The sequence below is a fragment of the Acipenser ruthenus genome, chromosome 38 (genome assembly GCF_902713425.1).
Source record: "Acipenser ruthenus chromosome 38, fAciRut3.2 maternal haplotype, whole genome shotgun sequence".
NCBI classification, from domain to species: Eukaryota; Metazoa; Chordata; class Actinopteri; order Acipenseriformes; family Acipenseridae; genus Acipenser; species Acipenser ruthenus.
In genome coordinates this window covers 4,259,265-4,273,125 of record NC_081226.1, presented here as the reverse complement: position 1 = coordinate 4,273,125, position 13,861 = coordinate 4,259,265, and the positions used below count along the sequence as shown (strand labels likewise).

Here is a 13,861-nt window from a genome sequence, read left to right as displayed (position 1 = left end):
ATATTTCAGCTTTTTATTTATTATTCTTAAAAATATTTCCCAATATAAAACCAATGTCACCTTACAATAATTGATTTTGAGTTTCAGTGTTTTAAAATAAAATATCAAACAGAACGAAATTTCAATGTACCATTTGTAATTCAGTAATATGAGAGAATTGGTCAGGGGTCTGAATACTTTTGCAAGGCACTGTATATATATATATATATATATATATATATATATATATATATATATATATATAATATGCATGTCTGCATAATTTGTCTGGTTAAATAACATGCATGCACACACTAGGAATTACTAGTTTGCAATATCAATAAAAACAAAGAAATACTTTTTATAGAAACCCTTTATTACAGATAGACCAATGAAATAAATAAATACAGTATAGGAGTTATATTTTTAATTATAACACATAAATAAATTCATACAAATAAAACAGTCTGTATATGTTTCGTCACTCTTAGAATAACAAATACACAAGTAAGTGAAAGGCTGACAATCTTTCTTAACAGGTAGATATATAAATATATTAATTATAACTAATCATAATATATTATCCATAATGTAATTAATTTAATTACAAACAAAACAAACACAAACCTAACTTTAGTCACAAGTATTTTATAAAACAAGTACTATAAAAAAATATTAACACATTTATTTTTATTTATTTATTGCATTTATATAGCGCTTTTTATTCAAAAGTATCGCAAAGCACTGTACAGTACATAGCAGGAAAAAAATGAACAAACCACAATCCGTTTGTATAGCAGGTCACACATATAACTGCTACACTCAGCCCATTTAAATACAGATTTAAACAGTATACACAATACAAAAGCACCAATTTTAAAGTTACATTAAAACCCACTAAGATAAGAGAGCCATTTTATAAAAGTGTGTTTTTAGTCTTGACTTGAAAACTGTAATGGACCCAGCTTTCCTGATAAACGAAGGCTGAGCATTCCATCATTTAGGAGCTCTGCAAGAAAAAGCCCTACCTCCCGTGTTGTTTTGTTGACCCTATAACCAGCAGCCCCGCATCCTTTGATTTTAGAGTGTGGTTTGGAAGATATGGTGTCAGTAACTCCTGCAAATAATGAGGTTCTAATCCATTCAGGGCCTTGTAAATTAACAGCAAAATCACCATTTAAAAAAGTGCATTACAACAATCAATTCTAGATGAAACAAAGACATGTATTATTCTCTCGGCATCAGATACGGAAATAATTAGAACATAAGAAAGTTTCCAAACGAGAGGAGGCCATTCGGCCCATCTTGCTCGTTTGGTTGTTAGTAGCTTATTGATCCCAGAATCTCATCAAGCAGCTTTTTGAAGGATCCCAGGGTGTCAGCTGCATTACAGGGGGATTGGTCTAAGTTTGGCTATATTTCTCAAATGGTAAAAATATACTTTAGTAACTTCCCTAGTATGAGTCTAAAATGATAGATCAGGCTCAAAGATTACCCTCAAACTCTTAATTTCTAGTTTCAATTTTGATGAGAGACTGCAAGGGTTGAGCTCATGTAATCCCACATTTCCTTTTAGTTGGTTCTGTGAGCCCACTAGCATAACCTCTGTTTTATCTGAATTCAACATTAGGAGATTCTGTGACATCCAATACTTGATGTCTGTAAGGCAAGTAGCAAATAACACCCAGGCAGAAGAATTTCCTTGCTTTAGAGACAGATATAGTTGGTTATCATCAGCATAGCTGTATACAACTGTAAGTTGCCCTGGGTAAAGGCGTCTGCTAATAAATAAATAAATAAATAAATAAATAAATAATAATGGCTAATCCTTGGGCCTGTGATTATTATTGCACAACCAACACCCTTATTGCTTTCCTGACCTGGCGCCTGACAAAATAAAGTTTACTATTCCCACTATACTAAGTGGAGTTTTCTGATCTTTTTGAGTACCCAAAATACATTTCTCAATTTAATATTAGGCTGTTTTTTCTCTGTGGGTATTTGATATTGTACACAAAATACAAGGAATAAAGAAGCCCATATCTCTGGGTGAGGGCCTCAGGTTATTATTATTATTATTATTATTATTATTATTATTATTATTATTATTATTATTTGTTTATTTAGCAGACACCTTTATCCAAGGCTTACAGAGACTAGGTGTGTGAACTATGCAGCAGATGCAGAGTCACTTACAATTACATCTCACCCGAAAGACGGAGCACAAGGAGGTTAAATGATTTGCTCTGGGTCACACACAGTGTGAGTTGGGATTTGAACGGGGAACCAACAGGTATGAAGCCTTTGTCTTTAACCACTGGGCCACCTTACCCAAGCGTCATCGAATACCTAGCTAATTCACCTTTTTAACTCTCGACTCTCGCTCTTATGTCATTAGACGAGTGCATGATAATTCATCCAATAATTACACTGTAGCCTATAATATTCTGTGCACAGAGGGAGCACATTTACTAATGAAACAGGAGGAGGGGGGACGAGGTGTTTTGGGCAGGGGTGTGTTGGAGGCTATTGTTGGTTGTTCGGCGAGGGAGGGAGGGAGCAGTTACTGAATGGCTGGATATTATAAGCACGGGCGGGGTTATCTGGGGGGTTTATTATTGGGCTTTGTAGTGGCCACTGGGGTATACAAATAACTTTTATTTCTCCAAATTCCTGTTACCTTATTAATTTAAATGTTAGCCTTTAGGCGTAATTCGGGGGATGCCGTAGAGGGCGCTCTCCCGCTTTGCGCTCCTTTTTTCTTCTTTCCTATTTCCTTTTCTTTAGCCTGTCTTACCTTCCCTCCGTGGCATCCTGCCCGGTAGCGTCCGCGATCTCTTCCGGGTGGAAGCTGATCCCAGTTCAGCCTCATTTAGTATTTCCAGCCAATCGCACAATGCAGCGCTCGCCACGTCAATTATTAGGGCATGGCCAGCACTGCTCCACGTACGTGTTATTGGCTGCCCCTCCTGTCTATCTCGCTCTCTTTTTCTACTTTAACCCAGCACTATTTCCGCTTCCTTGTCTGTGTTGTTTTTTTTTTTTGTTGTTCGTTTCTTTCACTGCAAGCCGTTTCTGTGTCTGCGCTCGCAAGATAGTATCAGCTATTTTCCTACCTGCTCAGTCTGCGCTGTTCAAAACGCAGCGTCATTCTCAACTTGGTCTGCGTTTTCATCAGTTCAATGTCACCACTGCACTGCAACTGTTTTACACCGGCGCCTCACAGACCATGGTTACCACGGCAACGCCTCAGCGAGTGACTACTGGGAGTGGTAAGTTGCTACGGCGACCTGGCAGCTTTAACAGGCAATGAGAGCCTGTGCCACACGACTACAATTTTCTGGCTCCTGCTGCAGCGCTTGCAACATGACCGCTTCAACTCGCCGAATTGTGACATCTAAATACTACAGGCTCCTCTTCTAGACCTACGTTAACTTACTTATATCATCACTAACTGTTCTAAAGCAAATGCTCAATACATAGACAAGGATTGTAATCGCAATAACCAAATATATGCTACCCTGCTTCACTGAAGCCAATAGTTTCAATTCCAATAAAAACCTCTAGATGGCAGCATAACACCACAAGCTCTACATAATTTAAGATGATTTGCTATCGCTGCGAATCTGGCACTCTCCAAACCTTCTATTAATTCCTGCAGTTCGTTGTCTTTTTGAGGGATTCTCAGTACCCTCCTGCCTCAACCTCTTTTTCTACATATATTAACTTGAATTTTTTTTTTTTTTTTTTCAAATCCAAACTCCTCCCCTTGAGAACCTTGTCATGAAGCCATGCTTATCAGCTTTCTGAGATGTTAAGAATCCACCGTCACATTAATTTACAGCTTCCCTGCATCAGGCCATTCCTGCAACCTTCTTGTTCCTGGATTTGCACTTCCTTATTTGCCCCCAACTTCATCAAGGCACTTAATATAACTTTCAAAGTCCATTTCATTCAATTTGAGCTACCAGTCACATTCGGAAACTATGTGCTACGATTATCAACATTTCAGTCAAGCGTCCTCGTATCCCGCAATGGACAATACACTCTTAGACTGCTCCTGATCAAATCAATAGGTTTTGCAGCAGCCTCCGAGCAACGCATTCCTATCCTCTCAGGTTCTGCAGCGGCCTCAGATCTATGCATTCTTAATTTCTGCCCAAAGGCAGCCCCATCGCCGACATCATCTAAAAACGCCTTAACTCTCAAATACCAATTTTCACCGCATTCAGCAGCTCTCTGCTCTCTACAGCAAGCCACTGCAGACTACTGACAGCATTCCATCGTTTACCCCTCAGATCTCTGCCCGTTCAGCAGATCTTGCCTCTACTGTTAATATCTCCTCATTACAGCAAATCTCGGCTCCCTCTTCAGATCTGCTTCTATTGCAGCATACAAAAGTGGCTTTAGTTTACTGTTCAAATCTGCAACTGCTCTCCTCCAGAGCTTCCAACACTCCAGCTTTCCTCCAATACCTGGATCTAATATATATATATATACACGGAGAGCTTGACTTCCTCAGCAATGTAGTCATATGTCCGCTCATCCTTTCAGATACTACAAGCTTTAATATATGGTACGAGACTGGAAATCTGTTTGATTTATGAATTAAGGAGTTCCACTATTTGGAGAATGATTGGAGTTGTGAAACCCAAATCTCTGATTTATGAGTTTACCTTTTCCATTCCAAACAGACAAAATGGTAGCAAACCACTGATCAATCCCGTATTAACTAACACAGGATGGTTGGCATCTCAGCTCTCTGCCTTAGTTTTAAAAAACATCTCGGCAGTCGATTTCATATATTTGTTCAGGTCCAGCTGCCACCTCAGCCCTCATCAAACTCTGCAACACCAACATCTGCCGTTCAACTAAATACAACACTCTCCAACCTTCTGCAAACTGCTCATCACTACATGGCCACACAGTTAGTCCCAGCGACCAAATCTTCATTTACCTCTGGATGGAAAACATTTACAACTTTCTGCACTCAAAATACATCCCATTCTGATTTAATGAGCAACGGATTCTAGCCTCCATCGCCCATGCAAGGGATTCTCTTCACTTAACCCCCTCTACCGTTAAAGCCTACATCACCGGAATTTAGTATTTCTGCCGCCTCATCTCCGTCCCTTCTTCAACACTTCTATCCATCCCATCAGTTTGCTTGACACTCGGAGAGATCCTCAAGAGCCCCCCCCCCCCTGCTGCTCCCTCCTGGCTCCCTATATCAATAGACATCCTTCACTCTTTAATATCTACCCTCAGAAAAAGCTGCTCTGTCTATGCAATGACCTTACCTTGGAAGTACTATGTCTAACTGCTCTTGTGAAGCACTTCCTCTGCAGGATTCCTGAAGGAACAGAGTGCACCCTGTGAACTTACCGTGACAACACCTGTGATTTACCGTTTAAAAAAATGGATAGACTCTGACCGTTAAGCCATTTTCAACCATGAGGTCTTGTGAACCATTCCACGCACCCAGATACTGGACTTTGGCCAGCTGTAGTAATTTTACTACAGAACACTACACCTTGCAGTTAAAATAAAAATAAATAAATAATAAAAAAAAAAAAAAAAAAAAATCAGGACTTCATCAGGACTTCAATACAGACAGTTACATCAAGATCCAGAAGTTCTGCAACCTGGTCCCAGGAGCAGACCCCAACCCTCGTCTCGTACTACCTTTCAGCAAAACAATATTCAACTGAATAACTCTCTCTCCGGCCTCCTTCAATCACCACGTGGATTCATGGAGAACGCTCTCGCCCCATCTACCGTTCCTCCTACTCGACTGCCTGGTCTTCATTTACTCACTTTTGCGAGTAAAAAATAAATAATAAAAAAAAAAAAAAAAAAACGGATCTCAAACCTCTTTCAACCTACAGCACCTCCTCGCCTTCATCACTCACCTCAGGCTGTCTCTATGTTTAGCCCCCTCCTCTATTTAGATGCTACCTAGCGGGCATTCAGTATCAATTTCGCCTCCAATCTTTCTCCTCTCGTCCGTTCTAGAGATAGCGGATCTCTAGAGAGAACGCTCAGAGGTATGGAGAAAAGCCTGCTCCCCTCCTCTCCATCAAGTTAATCAATCTCTACTGACCTTCTCCTTTGTCTCATCACTGCTCTCTGGCAAGGATGCTTCAACCTATTCAACGACATCGTCATGGAAACCCTGTGCCTGACCGTCGCCTTTGGATTTCTCCGCTGTGCAGAATTCTCAACTCCATCAATTTCCAACTTCCCAGCTCTAGGCCTCAAGTGCTCAGATCTCTCTCAAATCCCCGGAAACCACTTTATCCTCCTCATCAGATCTTCAAAAACGGTCCAATTAAGCCGAGTTACGAGTCACTGGTTCTCATCCCGTTTATGCACCCTCTCGTCACGGATCGGACTTTCTTCTACTATTTTTCCCCCCATTCATTCTGGATCGGAGCAGCTGCCTCCGCGGCTAGCGCAGGTATCAACACTTTGATTAAGTCTATGGGGCGCTGGATCTCTTCAGCTGTGAACTTTTATATTAGATCATCCTCTGCAGACATCGCCACAGCTCTCCAAGCACTTGTTAGCTTGCCCGGAGTGGGGGGCGCCCTCTCCGCCAGGCCCACCAGAGGTTTCCTCCCTGCAGGGGGGTTTTTCCTCTCCACAGTGCGGACGGCTTATAGGCATAGGTTGTCTACTAACATCTCTTGTCTTTTCTCTTTTCTTCTACCTTTTGTTTATGTGTGCGGCTCTGCGATCTCTTTTCTATCCCACGGTGTGGTTCTTGCGGGGAGCCGGGGGTCCTCTTTTGGGGGGAAGTGAGTCTCACTCCCCCGGCTGTCCGGGTCGGCCTCTCGTCTCAACCACTGCCGCCCGGCTGTTCCTCGCCGGCCTGAGGGGACCCCCGGCCACATCCTATTCTTCTGCTGCTTATGCGCTAAGCCTTCCAGGCCTCAACCTTGCTGTCCCATCTCCTCTCTTCTATTTCAGGTCCAGGACCATTTCAGCCCCCTCATGCAGTAGGCCGTGCCTCCACCTGCCGAGCGGGCCCCGACCGAGGGGGGGGGGGTTTCTCTGTTTTCGTCTCTCCTAAACGGACCCGAGACACTTTTTCCTAAGCTCTCCACGCCGCCCAGCTGCCAGCTTAGCTGCCTGAGGATGCTGCACTGAGTTGCGAAGGATCTGTCCTTTTGTCCTGTTCGTCCCCTTCCTGTCTCTTGCTCCACTAAACGCCCAGCAGCCAGAGGATGCTGCCTGACCCGTCGGGAGCGAGAGTCAGTTTGTTGTATGTTATATGTCTAAACTTTGCTCTCTCTCTCACTTTTACGTCACCCAGCAGTCGGAGGATGCTGCCTGACCTGGCGGAAAGTGTTTATATCTAATCCTTTGCTCTTCTCATGTCTCCCTCTCTACGTCGCCCAGCAGCCAGAGGATGCTGCCTGACCCGACGAGAAGGGAAAACTCTTCGTCCCCCCTATCTCGTCCTGCTATCAGTATCTAACCTCAATGTTACTAAGCACCATTCCCAAACTCCAGCCCTCAATCTCGCCATCCTTCAAACTCGTCTCACTCTTAAACTCTCAAATGTCTCACCCCTCTCAAGCCTCCTAAGCAACCAGAGAAATCCTCTCATCTGGTCTCATTCTTAATATCTCACTCCCAATTTCGCCTCCTCTCAAGCCCTCGTAGGCAACCAGTGAATAAACATTGGCTTGAGATGTGTTGTAAAAGAAATCTGACATGCTCCGCCTCATTCGTACCTACAGGGGTTGTATCTTACATTAAAGTGTAATGAAACCCTAATCTCATCATGCCCAACAGATACCACGTTAAAAATGAGATCCAGTTTAACAATCCGACCTACATCTCACTCGTTTACATTGCAATCTGAATATCACACATTTAATACTGCCGCTTTTGCATCTCACTCTAAAAACAACATCAACAACACTAGCTTGTTAAAGTGAACAAACAACAATTTCTATGTGGTTACACAGTCAACATCTTAAAAGCACACACACACATTTTTCTTATATTATGACTAAAATATGTACATCTAGTAATATGGATGAATGCTCTCTCTATTAGTGATGAGTGGAACAAGAAGCAGCGCATGGGAACCCAGGAGCAAGCTGATGCTCTCTAACCCCTATACTCTCATCATTCAGTCTACAACAACATCCAGTGTACCACAAACTACCAACACAAGCTTGAATGGTTGTCAACGCTAAGCACATTCAGCAGTTTACAGAAGTCATTGCATTTTGGAGAAATGAGTACAGAGTTCTCAGCATACTGCATGGACTATTAAACTGATTATTATAAAGTACAAATACAGAATCTTACACGTGGTTTCAAACAGCAGCAGATAAACGGTTCCACATCTGAGACATAGAACCGTTTTTGCTCCACTTTGTTTTCCTGAGAGTATAAAACATAGCTGAAATTTGATTCTAGTGCTTAATCACAAAAAACAAGATCTGGTCAATAACATGATATTCTCTGTCGTCATCCGAATTTGTAGGCAAATGTAGTGTTCCGATCCAGTACAGTATTAAAGTACTAATCAGTGGCCCTTTGCAGGTGTTGGCTGAAAAGTGTAGTTTGTATAGACAGTAAAAATCAACGAACATCTCTTCGGCTGAATACCCATTCTTGAATTTGCAGTAGATCTACTCATATTAACCCATTTCATGCAGGGAATGGGCAATTAAAGGTCGGACAATTTTTGTAAGTATGTTACTCACTGTCTTTTTTTCATCTCCTGTGCAGCTTCTGGACAGCTTTATTAATCAAGCTGTTTGTTGCACACAATGGAAAATGAAAGGTCGGTTCGGTGGGTATTTTCAATAGTGTTATGATGTCCTCACTTAGATGTATTGTGTGTATCATTTTTATACTCTGTGCAGCTTCGGAACCCGGTGTTCCGGGCGGTTTTGTCTATACAGCTGTTTATTGCACGGAACGGGCAGTTAAAGGTCGGTTCGGTGGGTATTTTCAATAGTGTTATGTTGTTCCCACTTAGTTGTATTATGTGTATAATTGTCGTCGTCTTTGCACCTTCTGAACGCAGTGTTCCGGGAGCTTTCTGGTGAGAAAAAGAGGGTTCTGGCCCGGAACATGTTAATGACAGCGCGTTATTAATCGGTTCTGATTGCTAAAATATTTTCCTTACCTGTGTGCAACTTTCTATGGTGTTTTTAAAAAGCAATTGAATTCATTAAAGTACCGTTCCGGGACGTTCCGGCTCTTACCCCATACCAAGAAAATATTCTAGGAAGGTTGGTGTTTCGTATGCGTTTCACTTAAAAACCAGACATCAGCGTATCAGGGCTTGTTAATTCTTGCCCCCCGGACACAGATGTCAATTCCCGGACTGTCCGGTCAAACCCAAACAGGTGGCAAAACTAACTCAGGGAGACGGTCTTGAATTCTCAAATGCGCTGCAACCCCCGTAAACAACACCACCCTTTCATTAACGGCGTGACTCATCCCGTTCCCCTTACAATACATGGAATGTATAAAAGACAGACGAGACAAACTGAACAGACAGCAAGTCCTGCAACAAAGCAACTGTCCGGGTCGTTACAATATATTTTTACATTTGAAAATAAAAATATATGAAAGCATGATGACCTTTATGTACAAAATGCTTCACTAATATACAATTGAACAAGAACTGTTGAATTTTTTTCCGTTTCATACAGTATTAAATGGCAGTGTTTATATGATTAGTGAAAAATAAATAAATACATATCAGGATAAATAAATAAATAAATGTCAATGTATTCGTTTATTTATTTATTTATTTCAATATTTATTTATTTGTTTATTTATTTATTTATGTTTTACTTTTACCAATAAAATGATATAAATGGTATAAAAATGAAAAGGTTTTCATGGATGAACACAAGGTTGACGTTTAGTCAGTGAAGTGGTATCAGAAAAAAAATGGACTCAGAGCTGGGCCCTAGTGCGGCTTCAAGCTATAACATTAAAAACCAAGTCACTGCTCTTCTCAAGTAGCTGTACCCCTCTCGTATGGGTTATGTCACAGAGTTGCGTTCCTGTAAGTCATTGTGGTCTGTCTGACTCTCTTTGCCTGGGTTGTAGATGCTCCTGTTACTCAAACCCCTATATTGCCTGTCACTTTGTCTTGTGACTGTTTCTTATGAAAACTGTATATAAAAAGTGATCCATTGATAGAGAGAAGTCAGAGAAACCAGAGATTGAGACTAAAACTTTATTGAAATAATTAATCAAAAATACATTCAGAAATACAGAATATGAAAAGTGAGAAATGCCTAGTTTCTTTATCCAGGGTACTATCTATTCATATTCATACAAAGTAACCAGAACACGTTTTTAAGCATTTTGTATGTTTTTCATTATAAACACAATATTGTATAACTCTCTTTCAATACATTATCATGTCAAGTGTTTGTCCAACAGGTTTGATTTATAAAGCAAGATCTTCAGTTAATTTGGCTAATGTAGAGTTTTATAGATCATTCTTGATCAGTTTCCTGTCATGTAACATTCGGTTAGTAAACAGCAGTGGATCTAAACACTGCTGTCCTTTCACTCTACATGCTGGTGTTTCTTTTTAAATACAGGCTGATTATAAAGCCCACAGGGGGCGCCACCACTCTTAAACTATGCTGCAGGATTGCTTCCATTGCGATAGACAACTCCAGTCCTGGAGGGCCATTCATCCAGGTAGTGATTAAGGACATGGTTGGAACAAAGACCTGGACTGGAAGGGTCAATGTTACCGACCCCTGCACTAGGGCAACTAGTCTAGCTTACCCAGACTCCCTTGCAGCTCCTGCTCAGAACTTTGCCAGAGGCTCAGATCAAGAGCTGTCAAACTCCTTTCATGTTAGGATCATGTGCAAGTAAGAATATTCTTCATCTGCTGTATGCCTGACACTTGTCTGTCATTCATAATCAATATGATTGCTGCTATGAAATGGGGAAAGTGGCCTACTTAGACTGTAATCACGCTGGATATATTTTTCAAAGGTTGAAATAAACGGTTGTAGTCACTTTAATATAAAATTAAAACACACACTCAAAAGCTTTAATAAAATAACAGAGTTGCCCTAGTAACTAACGTAATATATATTGGAAATGTTATCAAATGAAAACACTCACCATTACTTAAATATAAAAACTGTTGCACACCAGTAGATAATGTAAAATTAATATAAAACTAAAACACCTGAAATACACCTAATTTAAATGATAGCTCAACTGAAGCCACTGATTATATATATATATATATATATATATATATATATATATATAGTGCTGTGCAAAAGTCTTAGACATGTTGCATTTTTCTACTGTGATGCATTATGAGCATCAACAATTTACTCAAAGCCTCCACTAGTGTTTTCTACTATTATAACAACCTTGACTTGCATAAAGAAGAAAAAACAGAGTGAAATAGCTTGCATCACTCGATTGCACAAAAAAAATTGAAACAACAAACACACCCTCAATAAACCTGATTTTATTGACAGTTTCGTTGTAGTTACTAATATAAAATTAAACACACACTCAAAAGCCCTGATTAAACCTTATTCTCACCCTGAATCAATTTTCCCTGATACTATCCACCAAAGGAAATAAAATATTAAGAAATCAAATCACTTTTCTAACAAAATTTAAATTTTGGCATGTTTATAATAGAGATCAATGGCAAAATGCCCCGAACCCCACTGCCGGCAATGGTATCTCACGGCTCGGAGGACGTCTCCTCCTCTTCTTCATCCTTGTGGAAAATCTCTCCGTCTTGTTTTCTCCAGCGCATCTTAACGCCTTCCATCGGAAAATTCTTGGAGAGGTACTCCCGAATCTGAAACAGCATCCACAAGAAACACATCAAAGAACGCAGCATCAGTGTATCTACCTATAGATCTATCGATCCATCTACTGTAACCAAAGCAGAGTCAAACGATTCGGGCAATGCCTTCAACGGTCTTATGAAAATGAGATCAGCTAATTAGTTTGACACAAAGTCCTGTGCACAGGAAATTCTCAGTTTGTATTTCTGAATGTCACCTACCTGCTCTAAAATGGCTTCGCTCACTTTGGGGTCTTCAAGATTCATTCCTTTTGGTGCAGTAAGTTTGACCCTCCCGATTGCCATGTGATCTGTGCAGACAAACAGAAGAGTTCACACACACATTATATACACACAATATAAAACAACAGGACCTTGTATAAGTCAGGTCTTAAAACATACATATCTGGGGGCAGCAGTGTGGAGTAGTGGTTAGGGCTCTGGACTCTTGACCGGAGGGTTGTGGGTTCAATCCCCAGTGGGGAACACTGCTGTTGTACCCTTGAGCAAGGTACATTACCTAGATTGCTCCAGTACAAACCCAACTGTATAAATGGGTAATTGTATGTAAAAATAATGTGATATCTGTATAATGTGAAATAATGTATAATGTGATATCTTGTAGCAATTGTAAGTCGCCCTGGATAAGGGTGTCTGCTAAGAAATAAATAATAATAATACAGACAGTTTTCTCTTCTGTCAGGACTTATCATTGTGCAATACAGTGGTACGATTAAGAGTCATGCAATAATAAGCACATGCTACTGTTGCCTATGAGGAGCCAAATAATTTCAGTGTAGCAGCATTTTTTTTAGTGTTTTATATGGTGATCAGAAATGCTTATTTTGCTTGGTTATCATTGAACTACAGATAAACCCTGATTACTGTCACCAGTTCTGCTCAGTCCTTTTCTTGATGGGAATTTTGGATCAACACAGCTGCATTGTTGAGGGACGAGTGTTGCTGAATAGTTGCACACAACTCTCATACAGCTCTACACACTGCACCCACCATGAGAGAGCGGAGTGGAGGAGGGGTCTAAGTGTTCAGGATCACAAAATAAAGAAAACTTTCAAGAGTAATTCATAAGAAAGCCAGATTCCTGCAATGGGTTGTTATTCAAACTGATTCCAGTCCATACCTTTAGAGGCCGGTGTAGAAGGCAGGTCAGAGGGGTTTGGATCTGTAATGAAATCAATCAAATAAAATAAAATAAAATAAAATAAATGATAAAAAAGTAACATAAATTAATGAAATCAATAAATAAGTTAAAAAAAAAAGTGCGGAAGGTGGGTGTGAAGGGTTCGGATTTGTAAGAGAAATAAAATAATAATAATAAATAAAATAATTGAGGACTTTATAACAAAACCACATTCCTGCTGTGGGTTATAAATCACACTGAACTGATTCCAGTCCATACCTCTAGTGACTGGTGTTGAAGGAGGCCTTGAAGGTTTGGGATCTGTAAGAAAATATGATTCAATTAAACTGTGTGTGTGCTGCTGCCCCACCAGGGCAACTCTGACAATGAGATGCAGCATTTCAGTCTGAATGAGAAACCATCAATTAAACAGTTAAAACAAACTGCCCTCCACAAACTGCACTTACCTTGAGAGACCGGAGTGGAGGGGAGGCTTGAGGATTCTGCTTCTGTAAAAAGAAAATGAGAAAAAAGAAAGTTTCTAACAAAGCCAGATTCCTGCTGTGGGTTATGAATCACACTGAATTATTACACTCCATACCTTGAGAGACCGGAGTGGAGGGGAGGCTTGAGGATTCTGCTTCTGTAAAAAGAAAATGAGAAAAAAGAAAGTTTCTAACAAAGCCAGATTCCTGCTGTGGGTTATGAATCACACTGAATTATTACACTCCATACCTTGAGAGACCGGAGTGGAGGGGAGGCTTGAGGATTCTGCTTCTGTAAAAAGAAAATGAGAAAAAAGAAAGTTTCTAACAAAGCCAGATTCCTGCTGTGTGTTATGAATCACACTGAATTATTACACTCCATACCTTGAGAGACCAGAGTGGAGGGGAGGCTTGTGAGTTCTT

The 13,861-nt window shown here is 40.5% G+C and overlaps 1 long non-coding RNA gene across 1 annotated transcript; it reads right to left on the bottom strand.

Annotated features, from left to right (window-relative positions):
• Positions 1–11,403: 11,403 nt before the first annotated feature.
• On the bottom strand, positions 11,404–13,464 carry LOC131707014 (uncharacterized). The gene is made up of 5 exons (XR_009310920.1): positions 13,421–13,464; positions 13,233–13,274; positions 12,954–12,995; positions 12,035–12,123; positions 11,404–11,824 (listed from the first exon to the last, which is right to left on the bottom strand). It is a non-coding gene; the product is annotated as an uncharacterized LOC131707014 (long non-coding RNA).
• Between the last annotated feature and the right edge of the window lie 397 nt (positions 13,465–13,861).